Source organism: Coregonus clupeaformis, unplaced genomic scaffold (assembly GCF_020615455.1).
Source record: "Coregonus clupeaformis isolate EN_2021a unplaced genomic scaffold, ASM2061545v1 scaf0228, whole genome shotgun sequence".
NCBI classification, from domain to species: Eukaryota; Metazoa; Chordata; class Actinopteri; order Salmoniformes; family Salmonidae; genus Coregonus; species Coregonus clupeaformis.
In genome coordinates this window covers 61,199-81,431 of record NW_025533683.1, presented here as the reverse complement: position 1 = coordinate 81,431, position 20,233 = coordinate 61,199, and the positions used below count along the sequence as shown (strand labels likewise).

The following is a 20,233-nucleotide window of genomic DNA, read 5'->3' as shown; positions in this document are numbered from 1 at the left end:
TGTCATGTGTCATAATTACATGTAGAACATAGAATTATAGGATCTCCTTTATGATGTCATACAAAAATACAGATATAAAAAAATCATATGACAGAGTGCATAATCATGATTCATAAACTATTTGAAACAATTTAGCAGCATCCAGTAATCCCCAGCACTGATACAAAAAAAACAACGAGTTTACAATTCAGTTTTTAATTGAATAACTATCAACAAATACAGCTGCAAAGACTCACAAACATCAGAAATATCACAAAACAAATTGAATCAAAATATTAATTATTCACACTACACAATTTAAACCAGTCTGGATTGTGGTAAAACTGAGCACAATTAACATGAGGGGGTATTATCAATAAGAGTTACTTGCTATGACTGTGATATGTGGTTGTTTATTACCTAAATTGAAAGAACTGAATAAGTCAAATCAAATGTTATTTGTCACATGCGCCGAATACACAGGTGTAGACTTTACAGTGAAATGCTTACTTACAAGTCCTTTCCCAACAATGCAGAGTTAAAAAATAAGAAAATTAGCAAAGAAAAATAGAAACACAATAGAAAAATAGGTAGCATCTGCTAAATCAGGGTTTCTCAATCTCAGTCCTGCCATCCCCCGGACATTTCTGATAAGTTATAAATAGCTCTTTAAGGTCTGCAATAACTAACAAGACAAGAGGAACTGATGATGCACTACCCAATATCGAAATTGCACCTTGTGCATTCTACTAGTACAACTTTCAAGAGTACGTTTAAAGTCGGACAGTTCCCTAGGGGATGCGCCCCACAGTTTGGGAACCACTGCTCTAAAGCGCACAGGGAACCACATTTAGAACGACAGGCGACAGCAGAGTTCAAATTAGACATTGGCGCATAAAACAATGTGTAGCAGGTGTTGTCCTAGATATGGGAACAGATAAGTAACTCCTGTAAAAGACTCCTTCATCCTTCAATGGTTCCTTTAGAGGAAGCGCTCAGTTCCGTGATCTTCCAACAATAGACAGGATGTAGAGGAAGATGTTGATGATGTCAGTATACAGGGTGAGAGCAGCAAAAACATAGTCCTCTGGACTCAGGGCCTTCTCCTTGTTGCCAAGCAGCAGCTGAGTGTCCACAGCCAAGAACTGGAATCAATCACATTCAAAAGAATGATCATTCTATTATCACAATTAGAATTAGCATTCCACTCATTCTATTTAGCAAGATATGGTAGCAAGATATGTCTAGTAAGATATGGTCTTGATTTGGTCTGACAGATCAACACATTCAAAAGAATGACTAAGATTGTGTCCCAAATGGCATCCTGTTCACTATATAGTGCACTACTTTGACCAGGGCCCATCCATCAAAACACTTGCATGAATACTTAAATAGTTGTACTACTATCACCACCAGTATAGTTTCTACAGGAAAAGAGACACCACCTATGATAATCAAGATCATTGCCAAAGAGATTTTAGTATGCGTCCCTAATGGCACCATTCCCTAAATAGTGCACTACTATGGTCAAAAGTAGTGCACTATAAAGGAAATAGGTTGTCATTTGTGGCAAGGACTTACGCATGTGAAGAGTAGAGCGCCCAACGAGGCGTAGACCAATTCCAGGATCTTGTTGCGGATGAAGATGCAGAGGAAGCCGAAGAGAACTAGGACAATCAGAGAGACCAACAGCACACCGTGACAGGAAGTGAAGTCATACTTGGTCTGTATGGGGTCAGAGGTCGGGTCAGGATGAAGGCCAAAGGGACATATTAGTTATTAGCCAATGAGGCGACTCATTTCCTACCAATCAATAATAATATCACTAGCCTCACCTAGCAGAGTAGGGTCAGTACCATCACTGAACAGGGTAGGGTCAGTACCATCACTGAACAGAGTAGGGTCAGTACCATCACTGAACAGGGTAGGTCAGTACCATCACTGAACAGGGTAGGGTCAGTACCATCACTGAACAGGGTATGGTCTGTATCATCACTGAACAGAGTAGGGTCAGTACCATCACTGAACAGGGTAGGGTCAGTACCATCACTGAACAGGGTAGGGTCAGTATCATCACTAGCATCACTGAACAGAGTAGGGTCAGTATCATCACTGAACAGAGTAGGGTCAGTACCATCACTGAACAGGGTAGGGTCAGTACCATCACTGAACAGGGTAGGGTCAGTATCATCACTAGCATCACTGAACAGAGTAGGGTCAGTATCATCACTGAACAGAGTAGGGTCAGTACCATCACTGAACAGGGTAGGTCAGTACCATCACTGAACAGGGTAGGGTCAGTACCATGACTGAACAGAGTAGGGTCAGTACCATCACTGAACAGAGTAGGGTCAGTACCATCACTGAACAGGGTATGGTCTGTATCATCACTGAACAGAGTAGGGTCAGTACCATCACTGAACAGGGTAGGGTCAGTACCATCACTGAACAGGGTAGGGTCAGTATCATCACTAGCATCACTGAACAGAGTAGGGTCAGTATCATCACTGAACAGAGTAGGGTCAGTACCATCACTGAACAGGGTAGGGTCAGTACCATCACTGAACAGGGTAGGGTCAGTATCATCACTAGCATCACTGAACAGAGTAGGGTCAGTATCATCACTGAACAGGGTAGGGTCAGTACCATCACTGAACAGGGTAGGGTCAGTATCATCACTAGCATCACTGAACAGAGTAGGGTCAGTATCATCACTGAACAGAGTAGGGTCAGTACCATCACTGAACAGGGTAGGTCAGTACCATCACTGAACAGGGTAGGGTCAGTACCATCACTGAACAGAGTAGGGTCAGTACCATCACTGAACAGGGTAGGGTCAGTACCATCACTGAACAGGGTAGGGTCAGTATCATCACTAGCATCACTGAACAGAGTAGGGTCAGTATCATCACTGAACAGAGTAGGGTCAGTACCATCACTGAACAGGGTAGGGTCAGTACCATCACTGAACAGAGTAGGGTCAGTATCATCACGAAACAGGGTAGGGTCAGTATCTTCACTGATCAGGGTAGGGTCAGTACCATCACTGAACAGGGTAGGGTCAGTACCATCACTAGCCTCACTGAACAGGGTAGGGTCAGTACCATCACTGAACAGGGCAGGGTCAGTATCATCACTAGCCTCACTGAACAGGGTAGGGTCAGTACCATCACTGAACAGGGCAGGGTCAGTATCATCACTAGCCTCACTGAACAGGGTAGGGTCAGTATCATCACTGAACAGAGTAGGGTCAGTATCATCACGAAACAGGGTAGGGTCAGTATCTTCACTGATCAGGGTAGGGTCAGTACCATCACTGAACAGGGTAGGGTCAGTACCATCACTGAACAGGGTAGGGTCAGTATCATCACTAGCATCACTGAACAGAGTAGGGTCAGTATCATCACTGAACAGGGTAGTGTCAGTATCATCACTAGCATCACTGAACAGAGTAGGGTCAGTATCATCACTGAACAGGGTAGAGTCAGTATCATCACTGAACAGGGTAGGGTCAGTATCATCACTAGCATCACTGAACAGAGTACGGTCAGTATCATCACTAGCATCACTGAACAGAGTAGAGCCAGTATCATCACTAGCATCACTGAACAGGGTAGGGTCAGTATCATCACTGAACAGAGTAGGGTCAGTATCATCACTGAACAGGGTAGGGTCAGTATCATCACTAGCCTCACTGAACAGGGTAGAGCCATTATCATCACTAGCCTCACTGAACAGGGTAGAGCCATTATCATCACTAGCCTCACTGAACAGGGTAGAGCCAGTATCTATGATGGCAGGGTCAATTCCAGTTCAATTTGATTCCATAGCAATGCTGTTTAAAGGTAGACTCAGCGATATGATGTGAACCCATGCCAATGCACAGATACGGTGTGTGACTGTGTGGGAGCAAAGTCTTGCATCTCACTTGTGGCAACATCATTTCGCTGAGTCTACCTTTAATTGCAGCATTGACTGGAATATGATATGGAATACACCCCAACCCTGAAACCCTATGACATGTTGAACTGTGAGAAGAGAGAGAGAGACAGACAGACAGACAGACAGCGAGAGAGACAGAGCGAGAGAGACAGAGCGAGAGAGACAGAGCGACAGAGACAAGAGCGAGAGAGACAGAGACAGAGAGACAGAGAGAGAGAGACAGAGCGAGAGAGACAGAGCGAGACAGAGACAGAGCGAGACAGAAGGAGGGAGGGATGTCCAGATGGATACAGACCTGGAGAGAGAAGATGACCATGGTGAAGCAGACAACAGCAGTGATGCCCACGGCCATGATGACTGAGTCAGTGTCGTAGAAACTAGCTATCATCCCCACCATGTAGGACATAGCCAGGGTCAGGATGGACTGGAAACACGAGAGGCAAGGAGAGTGATACAACCGCTTTTAGAACTTCAACAATACTTATACAACTTTTTAGGTGGAAGTGCACATATCAACACAGGCTTATAGTGAATAAGACATGATTTTATTTTTCTTCAATTTGATAAATATACAGAACCGGCCCATAAAGTATAGCTACGGATACTATTGATCATTGAGCGTGCTTTTTAGTCCAGGTATAGGCTTAATCCGAGTTTGGAAAACGGGCCCATCAAGTATATCATTATATAATAGGAATAACGCCAATTTAAATGAGACAGGTCTTATTAACTTACTAGTGCAATCAGGTTCCATGGATGTTTGCGGCGAAACTCTCCGCAGCAGCTGATGGTGATGAGAGAGACGAAGAAGATGCCATAGGACACCCAGTACGTCCATGGGTTGGCCCCGACGAACACTTTGATTCCCTCCACAAAGGTGAAGAGAGCCACAAAGGAGAATGTTACCATCAGCTGGACGGTCAACACCATGAATACCTGTAGGTGGACAACGAGACAGACTATTAGATATAGGATCCATACAGTACTATAATAGACTTTGGGGATTGTTCTTTAAAAATGGTTTTAGGCCATTTTGTTTGATTATTATGATGACTATACAGATGCATGTACAACCATTTTATCTTAAGTTTATATTTTATCTTTAGTTCAAGTTTGCTTGAGGTCCTGATTTGGAGCCTCTTGGCATCCCTGTGGTCCCTTACTTTCCGGATAAAGGCTTGCCTTATGGTCTTGTCGTCCAGCCCAGAGCCAAGAGAGAAGGCACTGTTGTCACAAAAGGCAAGGGGTTGATCATCGCTGTAGTAATCAGTGTTTGGGTCTGGGAGAAAAGACAGATAGACTCAATGCAATGCACATCAGACCACACATACTTCAAATGCCCCTTTCTATCTATTAATGAATGATAAATCACATCGTTTTTGCTCCGTACTGAAAGTGCTCCACCTTGAAAATGTCACTGCTGTCACGCATAATTTTGTGGACAAATGAGCAAAATACTAAAAGATAGTTTGAGTGAACTATCCCTTTAAAAACTTGAAACTTGATTCCCATCACCACATTACTTCTGAATGATATTGAAGTACTCACCATGATTTGGGTTGTCAAAGCCCTGACCGTAGGCCCCAGGCATGGGAGCGTAAGGTGCAGTGCCATATCCTGGGTTCCCCTGACCCTGGAAGTACATGGGCTGATCAAATGCCCCAGGCGAGGGGAAGGGCATCCCCCCTGGAACAGGCCCTGCCCCCCAAATGGGTTAGGCATCCCCTGTGTGTTGGGTAAGGTCATCTCATATCCTGGGGGGCTTGGCTGCCCAATGACTACATTTGTGGGCTGGACGCCCCCCTCCAATGGAGAATAGATATTCCTGTCAGGTTGGGACATCACTAGGTCTGTTTATCTCACTAGGAGAGGGGTTCAAGAAGTGTTGATCTTGTCTGGACTTCAGAAACAGGGCACTAGAGACAGAGACACATGATGACGAATGACAAATGTTACATTTGACACTTTAGTCATTTAGCAGAAGCTCTCATCCAGAGCGATTTACAGGAGCAATTAGGGTTAAGTGCCTTGCTCAAGGGCACATGGACAGATGTTTCACCTAGTTGGCTAGGTAGTTAGGATCCTAGTAGGTATTCTACTAGGTTAGGATGGTAAAGGTCTTAGGAGTACATAATATAATCTAAAAATGGGTTTTAAAGGAGGTCAAAGTCCATCCTGGTATCCCTAGGGGATACCTACCCCAGTATCTGTGCATTAGAGATGTCGACAATGAGTATGATGGGTCTCCTCTCAACGCCCAGGAAGCTCAGATTCAAACTCCCATTAGACAGCTCTGCAAGCATTATGTCAAATACGTTCGTTACTCACCAAATATGGAGTGTCGCTGAGCAACTACCTTAATTTACTCCCCTTACGGCCGGTATGTACTTCCAAAAAAGGTCTAAATAAAAATGTACAAGCAAACAAAAAAAATGCATATTCGGCACTCATACTGCCACGCACATAAAGTCTACAACAGCTCAATACATTGGAGGTGCTCAAAAATATTTGTTTCGCTTGCTTGTATTTTTATTTAGACCTTTTTTGGAAGTACATACAGGCCGTAACGGGAGTAAATGAAGATAGCTGCTGAGCGAAGCTCCCTATTTGGTAAACTCCTTTGCAGAGCTGTCTAATGGGAGTTTGAATCTGAGTTCAGAGGCATCTCTAACGTACAGATACTGGGGCAGGGGATACCCTTACCACCCTGTGATAACTGTGCGTCACGAGGGAAGGAGAGAGCCATGATTCAGCAAACTATCTAGATTAGAACAATGATTATAAGCAAACAGCATTGTGTTATTCATTGCAATGGAAGAGCTCAAAATTATATAACCGAAAATAAAGTTACTGTTGATCAGTAACTAAAAATGAAGTATGGTTACGGGAAGCGAGCGGGGCAGTGGTACTACCTTTAAGTATCCCTCCCCGTCCCGCTCTTATCTAGACTGTTCCCAAGAATTCTCTAATAGTGTGTAATTGGGGCCCGCAATTCGGGGCGTTCCTGCATATAGGAATTTCTGCATCTGCAGGAACGCCTTCCATGCGAGCATTCCATTGGTTCCTGCATTAACGGCCCCCCTCGAGCACGCCATCTTCATGCTTGTGTGACACCTGATATTCTGGATTTCCCCCGATTGTCTATGCGATTAAAATGTGGGTCAAAAGGGAAATAAAAGTATTATCAGAATTTTTCGGGGGCGAAGGACACTATCTGCCAGTATCAAATATTGTGATAAGTAACCCAAGATAGACCAGAGCCTGTCGTTTCCAATGTGGGGAAATTAATCATAGTGGGCAGAGCCAAGAGCCCTGCCGGCCACTGGGCTTCCTCTCATCACCATATTTGGTAGTGAATGGAAACGCCAACCGGATGCTTCATATTTATACATCCGGTAAAATATCTGGCTTATTGTTCCATCCAGTGTTGCCATGTCCGAAATTTTCCTGCAAAATTGGGCTACATTGAAAACGATGTCGCAGGTGAAAATGTATTGGTTGCGCGTTTTTGAGATACTTCTAAATTGCTTCGCGACCGCCATGGCATTTCTCTTAAAAAATATATATATTTCACTGTGACCTGCTGCCGCAGACTATCAGGCAGTGAGCAGGCTGTTACTGTGTGAGTGAGTGGTGGAGAGGGAGGGGTTTGTGTGCGTTGAGAGCGCTGCAGCAGACGCACCGCGAGAGAGCAGCATGCGCGCACGTCCTGACAACTTTCTACAACAGTTGTAGGTAGGACATTTAGATTGGTCATTATGGAGGCACCCTTTTTCCATAAAACATTAACGTGCTATAACTGATAACGTCGACAAAGCATTGGAAAACGACTTTAGGCGCACTAGATAAATTCGCTCAGAGCTGGTTTAAAGTAAACTGCATTCTAATGTAGACTTTTCTTATGGATAACCATATCAAGCAAAGGGTTTTACTCATGCTCAGTTCTTGAAATAACAAGTAAATCTCGCAAATTTGCCATTTATAACGGTTTGTAGTCTTAACATCTGGCACCTAGTAACTGCACAATTGCCAGAAAATTGCCCAACATTCATTTTTTGAAGTTCGTCCAAGTGTTTCATGCACAGAGATTGAGATCCTCTGTCCAATATTCATCACTCAAACTCTTCTGTCGGATTTATCTATAATTAAACACCTGCACAAACGGGATTGATTTACAATCATAATAAACTGGGTGGTTTGAGCCCTGAATGCTGATTGGTTGAAAGCCATGGTATATCAGCCTTGTACCAGGGGAATTACAAAAACATACTTTTTACTGTTCTTACGTTGGTAACCAGTTTATAATAGCAATAAGGCACGTTTGGGGTATATGGCCAATATACCACGACTAAGGGCTATGTCCTAAGAACAGCCCTTAGCTGTGGTATATTGGCCATATACCACACCTCCTCGTGCCTTATTGCTTAATCATAGCAGTCAACACAAGTTAAATTGACATCCATTGATGGAAAATGATCTAGAGTTCAATAAGGGCAATTTATCTTTTCTCTCGCGACATATTCTTAAACTCGCAATAATTATTATTTTGAAGGAAAACCTAATTTTGCTTCTTAGCCTATGTCATTAAAAATGATGTCGATATTCCTTCTTAATTTGCTTAATAACTTTATGGGAAAAGGGTTTATTGGATAAATGTGGCAACTCCTCTCTTGCTGCAATTTTTTGGGGAGGGCTAGTTTTTAAGCCTTGTGGCCGGGTTTTCAGAAGTCATTGGGCTATACATTTGAACTAGACCTGGCAACCCTGGTTCCATCTGTGCGGGTATCCTAGCTAGCTAGCTACCAGTAGTGATGGGACATCGAGGCTTTCTGAAGACTTCGCCACTTTCACCAAATTGTGCAGGAAAATGGTTCATTACTGGGAGCTTCATTATCTGTTCACAATGCATATTTGTAACATCTGCTGTTAAGCAATAAATAGCGGTATGATTATCAGATACGTTTTTTTCTCCACTGTTTTCATCAAATTTCCGTGGCGCAGCACTAAATCGTTGGTTTAGTAGCCTATAATCCGTTGGAATACCAGGTTCACATCATGCTTCCCTTTTTGCCTTCAAAATTACTATTTTTCAAAAACGGAATCTATGGCATTATTTAGGATGCTTTAGACAGAAGCTTATATTATACTAAATAAAACAAATTATTTGAACTGTGCAGAAAGTGTGTTTTCACATATATATTTTTCTAAATAGTGTTCCTTCAACGGGTTTCGACCTCAGACCCTCACGTCCCTGAATGTTCCATACTCTACCTGCTGAACTACCAGTCAGGTGAACCTTTCTGTACAAAATCCTAACTATATTTGTAAGTACGGTGTCCAGTAGAGAGGTCGGTGTTTGAACGCAGTTTGGAATAGAAGAAAGCGCCGCAACAACGACGAATCAGTGGGATCTCGCTGTTTAGCGATTTCGACGCATGGCTCGGAGCTCCGGGATGATAAAGTATCATCACTAGCTACCGGTGTCGCCCCCGCCTGCTGTGTACCAGAGTCATAGCTATCGTTAGCTAGCTACCTACCTATCTCCGCCTGACGTGTACCAGAGTCATAGCTATCGTTAGCTAGCTAGCTACCTATCTCCGCCTGACGTGTACCGGAGTCATAGCTATCTAGCTAACTATCTCCGCCTGACGTGTACCAGAGTCATAGCTATCGTTAGCTACCTATCTCCGCCTGACGTGTACCGGAGTCATAGCTATCTAGCTACCTAGCTAGTGTTGGTGAAACCATACAGGAGAGGAAGTACAGAACCAACGACGCTAGACGGAGAGGAATATGTTTAAGCAAAAGGCAGTTTATTAAACACAGAGATAGCTGGTATCTGCTCAAGCTACATGCATGGACCCATTTCAGTTGCCTCTTATGGAGACAGTTGAAAAGGGATCAAAAACAGAGTTTTCAGCATTACTTTATACAATGCAACACAAAGGAAGGGGTCCTTCTTCTAGTCCCTTGATTGGTTCCCGAAGCGTAGGAGGCGGGTCTGCTCTGTCCAGAGTAGAAGCCCCATTTTGTGCACGGCAGAGTCCTCTGCCCTAGGCACCGACCAGTAGAAAGATGTGCAGTTTGTGTGTGTGCGTAACTCGTGAGGCATGAGGATGAGTGTGCGTATGCATGGAGATGTGTGTGTGAATGTGTGTATGTTCTCAAAGGAAAGTCTCGTGGGGAGCAACCAGATTGTGGCCTGTGGCGTGGGAGTTGTCCTTGAGAAGATATTGGCTCTGTCCATTGTTCTTGCATAGGAACAGCATTGACTGAAAACAAGCTCCTAACATTAAAATGGGTCATGCACAAGATTTTAGTCAGACCAAGCTATAACATTTTAATATTTACTACGACAAATCCCCCTCTTCACGTCTCCCCAGAGACGTGACCAAGTAACAGTAAAGAAGGAAAACTTGAGACGTGACACAAGCTAACAGTGTAATTGGCAAAATAGGGAAAACTTTATCAGAAGATAAAGTTTTACATTCCCCCCTCTTCACGTCTCACAAGAGACGTGACATAAAGCTTAAATGCTGCAATTGGCAAAATAGGGAAAACTTTATCAGAAGATAAAGTTTTACATTCCCCCTCTTCACGTCTCACAAGAGACGTGACAAAAAGCTTAGATGCTATTCATCATCCAGATATCCTTGGTCAGCATCGTCAATAGCAAGCAAAGGAAACATCTGACCGTTATCTGCAGGATTTGGATCAATAGCGGTGGTTATAATCCTGGTTGTCAGCGTCCGTATGCATGGAATGCAACAGCATCCACAAAGCACTAGAATTGCAGCAAAAACAGAGATGGATACAAGTATAGAAGAAACAAGCGTTTTATATTTACCAAACGCATCCATCCAAGAGTCCCACATTGAAGTATCCACCCCTGAGTGGCTCTTCATTTTACCATTAAGAGTCCTCAAACCTTCTAGAGCAATTGTCAAGCTTCCATCTGCAGCAGTATTATTAGGAATAAAAGTACAACATTGTTCCCCGAACATAGCACACACACCCCCTCTTTCAGCAAGTAACATATCAACAGCAATTCTATTCTGAAAAGCCATTAATGAAGTTGCAGCTAGTTGTCCATGAACAGCCTCAAAACCTTGTTGAGTCCAGTTTTCTAATTTCTGGACATTAATGTATGTAGTTAATTCTATCGACGTTTTTATTAATAGTACAACAGTCAGCACCCAAAAGACACCCCAAAAACTGTACTCCATGTACCCATGTTCAAGGACAGTTTCACAGACAACAAAGAGAGAGTGTTCTTATCAGCCTGTTATGTGAAACAATCCATATCAGTACAGTGCTCCTCATTAATGCATTCCTTCCAAGCTATTCATCACATACAGATCCAAAAAATAAAACCCAACAATTTTATGGTGTCACTCTAAACAGAGTATAATCACCCTTAAGAATAACAGGATATGGAAATTAAATCACAACATTTAATGTTAATAAAAAATAAAAATAATAATTTTAACCCTCTATTCCTCCCCCTACACCTAACATGTACTGAGTTGGCTACCAGCCACCCAGGAATCCTTTACCTTCACATCAGGAAGAATAAACAATCACAGTGGTTAGTAAAAACATAAGGTAATAAATGAGCAAGAACTGAAAATAAATGCGTGTATGTATTTTACTAGGCAAAACATGGATCATCCAGCTTGGTCTCAGAGTCAGTAGCAGAGTCACCTGCATCATCCTGGGCCGGTAACAACAGCATCATACCCGACGCCTGCACCACTCCTACCACTGACCTCCTGAGACAGGGGACGATGCAAGCAGCACAACACATTAACAGCAAAAACACAATCACTAGGGTCAGAAATCCAGTAACCACCATAGAAGAGTACTCACCAAACCAGTCACTCAGCCAGGAAATAAGGCAACATCCACAAAGAACAAGTATACCCATAACTTCACCCAGAATAGTCACAACAATAGTTTTCCATTTACCAAATATGTTATCAAACCAACCGTTTATGGAGCTATCAATACCAGAGTTCTCAACCAGTTCGTTCTCCAGCGTGGTGATGGTCACTCAAGCGCTTTGGTCACGGGCCCGTCCGGTGCTATATTGTTGGAGATGAAAGTACAACACATATATCCAAACAGAACACAAACCCCGTCCCGCTCAGCCAAAAGCATATCTAAAGCTATTCTATTCTGCCATGTCATTAAGCTAGTTGCCGCTGTCTGCTCAGCTAATCCCTTTATTGCATCACGAGTGTGGTTAATAAATCTTTTGCTGGTTATATTAAATATAATTTATCCAATTTACATTTTTATTAATTGTTTGACCACCAGAAAATACTTGATTCAAACCCAGCTGCGATCTGATTGTGGATCCCATCAATATATATCCTTTCATCAAAGGATCCCGGGAGGAGGTCCTACTTTCTATGTGACAACTCACCAGTCTCTGACACGTTTGATTGTTTGCTTATGTAGGTGAGTTCACAATCAGTTATCACCACACATCCATCAGATGTCAGCACGGGTCTGGTTTTTTGGCTCCTATAATCCTCTGGCTGCAACAAAGAGGAGAGATTAATCATGGTCTCTTTTAGTTGTGATATTCTCTGTGTGGGAGCAGGAGCTAAGATGCCCTACCCTGTATCCTATCCTTACTAGTCCTAGAAAAACAATTTAGAATCCCCTGTGACTTCAAACTGAGGCAACCCAGGTCGGGATGATTTTGTTATCGGGGGAAAACAGATAGTGCAAGTTACCATAAGACTCTTTCCCAGGTGGCTTGCATGGAGGAAAAACCTGACAGAGAGTTAAAGCCTGTCAAGGGGAACGGAGTAGTTGTTATCCCTGGTTTGGCTGTCCTACAGGCAAAACAGTCCTCTTTAGACATAGTTTTTTTTCCGTATACTGAATCCATTCCAACCACAGGTTAAGATTTCTATACCCCGTTTCCACCTGTACTACTTCCTCCAGGTCCATAGTTTTGCACTATCTTTATCACAGCCCCGGTCTCACTACCTCCCTCAGAGAGGTTTACTCTAGAATTTCCCCTTTCCCTACGTCTAGCTGTCTCCTATGCCTTTTCAACTTGTGTTAGGTTAACTACCACTTCTGGCTGAAACAGGAGGGTCCGTGTGTGTTAGGAATATGGCCCCCACAATCAGACAGCTACCTACCGTCGGGAGACCTGTGAATCCCCACCCTTGCCCTGAGAACATGTCAGATGCCAGAGGCCAACCCATTGCTTTACCTTCTACTCGAACTCACACAGGGATGATCAGACAGGGTAAGGGAATCTTCGTTAAGGAGGCAACCCCCGAACCATAGTGGTGATCGGATCTTTCTCCTAACTCTGTGTTTGTTCGTCAGGTGTAGCTGGTTTTGTACAGTGTGTGACATGCACCCAGATGGATCTCTCAGCTATTCTGCTGGCAAAGGCAGTACTTGGTAGGGCCCTTCCCGCCAGGCCTGATTCAGTCTCCTGGTTAGATAGAGTGGGTCACCTTCTCCTTTAGTTCACCTGTGGGGCACAAAACCTCTGACATACAGGTGTGGTTAATAAACTATCATACATGTTTGTTTTTTTAAAAGTATTTTGTCCTCTCCTTCGTATATATTTAATATTTAATCCAACCATCCCCCTCTTTGACACATGATTTGGCCATGTGTCAATATTACCACCTACCTAAACAATCACTTTAGTTAATATTGGTATTTCATTATCCAATTGCCATTCCTCCACTCTCTCTTCTGTTATTTATGGTTCAAATCAAATATATTATTACCAAATTATAATATTCTTCACAATTTTCACAGTACTATAAATTACCCTCAACTTAGTAAAATAAACTATCTTAAAGTCTTCCTCTCATGCCTTTAGAATGTACTAGTGTGGATGATTAATTAACACCAGAATGTTAAAACAGAGTTCAGAGGCCATTGAAATCATTTAACGAACTGTTTAATCCCATAGTATACTAAACAATTACCATTATTCTAAATATTTCATAAATGTTAGTTATCCCAAGTGTTCATTAAGTCCTCATGACATTCATTCTCATAAGAAATCATATATACCCCAAACTCAGCCAAAACCTAAAAAATCCATAAAATTCACTGTGTGCACCTTTAAGACCTATAACCCTTGACCTGCTGAAAACCCTCCAAAATTGAAACAACAAGGCTTTATAAACATCATACTAGGTGTGTTGTTTTCTATTTGAAAACCCCAATTAAAAAACAACAACCAAACAGCCAGGTCATGAGGACTCCTGATTTCTCTCTTCCCCCTTCTGCCTACAGTTTCTTAACTGGTGCCCTTTCCTTGCAGTAACTACACGGTTCCTCACATTCTCTAGCAAAATGTCCCGTTTTGTCACAATTGTAACACTTCCACTCACTCCTGTCTCCACTATTACTATTTCCTTCTTGTCTGTCTTTGCTACCGTAACCTCTCTTCTCTCCTAGGTATTGACTAATAGTCTCACTGTCTCTAATTCAACACAAAACCCCATCATCCAATTAATTTTCATACCCATTACTGTCAATGCCAAATTAGGTTTCTCTGTTCCTGTTGAAGTGCTAAGTCAATAGTAGCCAATTCAAACACCTCACAATTTGGATCAAAGGGTTCCTTAGTCTTCCCCCCACTAGAGTCTACTATTTCTCCCTCAAGGACTAGTCACGCCTTATCTTCCTCTTTCTCACACTCAAAGCTGGGGGATGGACTTCTCTCTCCTCTCTCCTGTCTGATGGATTGCATGTCTCTCTGAGGCTATTACACAATTCAGTTATTTTCCCAACATACTCTCCGTAATCGGCCCATGGCAAAAGTGTCCTATGGGCATCCCCTGAAACCCACTGCCCTCTAACGGCAGCCCAAACCTTACTATTCCTGTCATGGGGTGGGTCATTCTTTCTACCGCTCTGGCCACGTCCTCTGTGTTCATGGCCTGTCTGCTAAATGGCATATTATTATTATTACTGTATACATCTAAGGTTGCTGGGGCCCCTATCATTCCCCGCCAATAGATTAGGTAAGGCTATCAGTGGGTACTGGCCCCCTCCTACTCTCTCTCTCTCTCTCACTGCTTATTTCTCCTTTACACACCTTATGTATCTGTTTAAGCATGGATTCGAGTTTATCTGCGTCCAGACGTCCCTCAAAACCATACCTCTCCCTCCACCTCGTTATATAATGGAGATTTCTTCTATCTCTGGATTCCATTTTAATTACATCAAGCATTTCTCGTCCCCAGTAAATTCTGGGACCTCTTGTGAGGATTTCCCCCCCCATGGTTGGTACTGTTAAAAATCCCTTAGCCACCTCTTCTATATTACAAGTAAATTTAAAGTAATTCAAAATAGCTTCACACAACAACCCCTCATAAGGAGTGCCCAGCAGGAGTCCAATTCCTATCAGAAAACATACATACAAACATTCAGACACTCCCAATCTCTCCCAGGGGGAAAAAAGTTATTCTTCACCCTGAGTGAGATTGTTGTTCCCATTAGGGTTTCTTCATTGTGTTGTCAGGATTGGTTCTCGCTGCTCAAATCAGCTCTTACTTCAGACAATGGTCTGGAAGGAGTGGGGGCTGGAGTACAGTGTGTTAGATGGTGCCAGGGTGCGCCTGATTTACCTCTGACCTGGACTGAGTGTGAAGTAACCTCCTTCACTTCGTACGGTCCAGTCCACCTGGGTTCCAGCCACTTTCTCTTGTGGACTTTAACCCTTACCCAGTCTCCCACGTTTACCTTCAGCGGCAGCGTACTTCCCGACAGCTCCCCCTCTTGGGCCTTCTGCACCTGAGAAGAGAGTGCTGCAGAAAATTCCGTCAATTTCTACACATAATCAGTCATTTCTATCTGTTGTACATCAAGGGCGGGCATATGACCTCCCTCCCTTGGTGGACCTGGCATTACTCTCCCTGTCATTCGTTGTTCTAAGTATTCATTGAATTTGGGTATGGTTATGTTTGGTCCTGCCATCTTGCTTTCTCTATCTTGGATGTATTATCGGTATCAAATACAGACTTATCTCATGTACGACACCCTCGTATATAAAGAGGCTGATTGTTTTTATATTATGTGTAGTGCAATCATTATCATAAAAGTCAGAATTCCAGTCACATATACCAATGCAGTAATTTCTACACACAGCACACACCACACTTTAGTTATCTCACGCTTGTTCTAGAATCATTGCACAACTTCAATATCAGTCTCCCCAGTCCCTGGTTCCTGAAACCCTAGGTCAAATTCACTCAATTCCACAGATTGGTGTTCGGTCTCATAAGTCTCACTATAACTTCCCATCATCCATTACACGTTTAAGATATAACACAGACACGTTAAAATATAAAACACAGCAAATTCCACATAGATCTATACTATGATTCCACTATGCCTTCACATAGATTTAACTTCCACATAGATCTATACTATGATTCCACTATGCCTTCACATAGATTTAACTTCCACATAGATCTATACTATGATTCCACTATGCCTTCACATAGATTTAACTTCCACATAGATCTATACTATGATTCCACTATGCCTTCACATAGATTAATTAATATAAATCACAGTACGAGATATCTCATGTATGCCTTAATTCATTTAGGATGGAAATTATTTAACAAGTATTCATACTCACGCTCAGTACTTCTGATCAAAATTTGGTATTGGTCTATAATACAATATGCAAGATTTCGTTTTAACAGGCTCTGCATACCTTTTTAGAAGAGCGCGCTCTGATCAGGTTTCCTGAGCCAAGACGAATAGTTGATTTCTCCAGGATTTTCAGGTCACTCTTCCGTCTGTTTTTAGATCGATGATTTGCCTTTTCCTCTCGCACCAACTTTTAGATCGAATTAAAAACCATCCTCTGCTACCATTTTTGTTGGTGAAACCATACAGGAGAGGAAGTACAGAACCAACGACGCTAGACGGAGAGGAATATGTTTAAGCAAAAGGCAGTTTATTAAACACAGAGATAGCTGGTATCTGCTCAAGCTACATGCATGGACCCATTTCAGTTGCCTCTTATGGAGACAGTTGAAAAGGGATCAAAAACAGAGTTTTCAGCATTACTTTATACAATGCAACACAAAGGAAGGGGTCCTTCTTCTAGTCCCTTGATTGGTTCCCGAAGCGTAGGAGGCGGGTCTGCTCTGTCCAGAGTAGAAGCCCCATTTTGTGCACGGCAGAGTCCTCTGCCCTAGGCACCGACCAGTAGAAAGATGTGCAGTTTGTGTGTGTGCGTAACTCGTGAGGCATGAGGATGAGTGTGCGTATGCATGGAGATGTGTGTGTGAATGTGTGTATGTTCTCAAAGGAAAGTCTCGTGGGGAGCAACCAGATTGTGGCCTGTGGCGTGGGAGTTGTCCTTGAGAAGATATTGGCTCTGTCCATTGTTCTTGCATAGGAACAGCATTGACTGAAAACAAGCTCCTAACATTAAAATGGGTCATGCACAAGATTTTAGTCAGACCAAGCTATAACATTTTAATATTTACTACGACACTAGCACCCAGTGACATTCGGCTTCGCTAACGCGATGGAGATTAAATTAATGGATTCTGCTATTTCAGCCACCTGTTACTGACAGGTGTATAAAATCGAGCACACAGCAATGCAAAGGGGTGTCCACATACTCTTGTATATATAGCGTATAAAGAGAGAGTCCTGCAAATGCAAAATAAAAAATAAACTACTCAATATGTGGAAATCCCACTGCAACAGTTAGAACAAACAACTCAGACTCACATACCGGAATTGTCCGCGGGTGAAGTTAGCAAGTTTTCCGTAAGCGTTTACCAAGTCGCTCCCAGTTTGAAAGATAGTCACCTGAATAGCTTTAAAGGAAAGAAGAACATTTCGGCAGGCTATATTTGTTCCGCTAAGTCCTGTGTTACATATTTAATTTCCAAAAAGTCATGCGCCCCCCTTGAGGCATGTCATTTCTCGGATGAACTGTTGGCCCTGCTGTCGCCAGATGGCGCTATTACTCCTTCCGTGCCAATTACAAAACAGCGTCATCTGGTGGCAGCAGGGCTCACTGTTGAGTAAATAATATATCTTGATATCGAACGTTAAAGGTCCAATGCAGCCGTTTTTCAATATGAAATCATTTATGGGTAACAATTAAGCACCTTACTGTGATTGTTTTCAACTAAAATGGTCAAAAAGAAACGCAAATAGCTTCTTAGCAAAGAACAATTTCTCAAGCAAGAATTTTGCTAGGACTGTCTGGGAGTGGTCTGAGTGGGGAGGGGAAAATGAAATGAAAACTAGCTGTTTTTGGCAGAGAGGTTTGGAACTCTGTTTCTTATTGTTCTATTAACACATTTACCACCTGGTGATGTCACCAGGCAGGCCAAAATTCCATCCCAACACAACAGGCTGAAATTTCAGGCAGTCTTTTCAATCAGCTCTTACACTAAAAGAGTATTATCATTATTTTCACAATTTCACAGTATTATTCCAACACAGGTAAATCACGTTTTTGACTGCACTGGGCCTTTAACAACAAGTACTTTCGATAATACATTTTTTGTTTATTTATGAGGATTAATAAATTAGAGTGCCTTGTTAAGTATTATTATTATTTTTTAAGTAAAAGTGAGCCAAAAGTCCACTAGCAGGTCACATCTGAACATTTTTTTATTTTTATTTTTTATTTTTAGTCATTTAGCAGACGCTCTTATCCAGAGCGACTTACACACACAGACCTCAGCTCTCTCGCCTACAACTCTGTGTTCTTCAATCAATCCCAGTCTTGGCGTCAGGGTGCAGGCTTGATTGTTCTAGCCCAGTATTAACACACCTGATTCAATGAACTGACCACCAGCTTAGCATTTAGTCTAATTGAAGGACACTGACCTAGTCTAACTCTTTCTCACATTGATCAGAAGGGAGAAATGGAGACACTTTCAAGGGTCTTGTTTACGAAACACAAGAGGGCTTTTGTTGTTCCTCCTTCCCATAGAGAATGATAGAGGCCTTTAGTGGACAGAAGGCAGCGTTAGAATGGGCAGCACCATTGAGGGCTTCCACCATGCTTCCACCATTTTAAAGTAGTTAACTGGGTGGGGATTCCTATGGGTTGTAGCCTCAATGGTGCTGCCCATGCTGTCACAGACGCTATTATGGCACAGATATAAAGAGGAGTCCTCTGTCTATACTATGCTCCTTCCACTGAGGACGACCTGTAGGCCACCACCTGTCCCCACTGTGCCTGCACACACTCAGACACTGAGGCCTGTCAGGTGACATTCTGCAGCTGTCTGTCTGCCTAATAGGGTTCAGCTGTTGTAAAATGGGGACAAGCGTGACCAACTCTTGGCCTCACAAAATGTATTTCCATGAAAATGAACAATAATGTATGTATCGTATTGTAACTCTTAAATGCAGATAGAACACTACATACCATGTCCTTTATTCCACTGAAACTGTCAGATGAATGGTAAAGCTTACGTGGCCATAAGTGGTCTTAGCTAAGCTCTAACAACTGTATTCCCATATTGAAGTTCCTGTTTGCCTGGAATTCAAAAGGATTCCAAACAGGTGGAAACTGGGGAAAGAGAGTTCCCAGGATCCTCTCTGTCTGTCTGACTGGTCACATCGCAGGTTTTGCAGCCTCATCTGTTCCTGTGTGGTTGCTATCCACACAGACGTACACGTACACGTACACGTACACACACACACACACACACACACACACACACACACACACACACACACACACACACACACACACACACACACCACTAACCTTTGGCTGCTCTTCCTGACTGACCACAGCAGGGTATGTCATGTAGGAACTCCGCACAACCAATCAACTATCTCATAGGATTCAATACCATGAATGAAATCAAAGCCCCATTAAAAAGTGTTTCTGTATACAGTATAGTGTACTTCATTATGTAGATTTGTGTTAATAGAATTGAAGCTTGGATGTTTATCATCAGGATATGGTAATGATGATATGGTATGTATTTTACATTGGTGAACTGTAATGTTTTGATGAAATACTCAGTTGAGAGTTGTGGCTGTCAGAGAGACTTGTGGCTGCAAGTTGGCAGACCAAGGACTCTTCTAGGAAGGGTTGAGAAATCAGGCTTGCGTCCCAAATGGCACCCTTTTCCCTTTTCCATTTTAACCAGGGACCTATATAGGGAATACTGTAGGGTGCCACACACAGCAGGGGAGAGAGTTCACGTACTTAATATTCTAGGAACTTAGCAGGTTCATGTTTCAGAGGTGATCTACATTATTAACAAGAGAGGGGGATCATGTAATCAACCAGACTCAGAATCTC

At 42.7% G+C, this 20,233-nt stretch overlaps 1 pseudogene; it reads right to left on the bottom strand.

Moving 5' to 3' along the window:
- Positions 1-515: 515 nt before the first annotated feature.
- On the bottom strand, positions 516-17,867 carry LOC121558180 (annotated as a pseudogene).
- Positions 17,868-20,233: the final 2,366 nt, after the last annotated feature.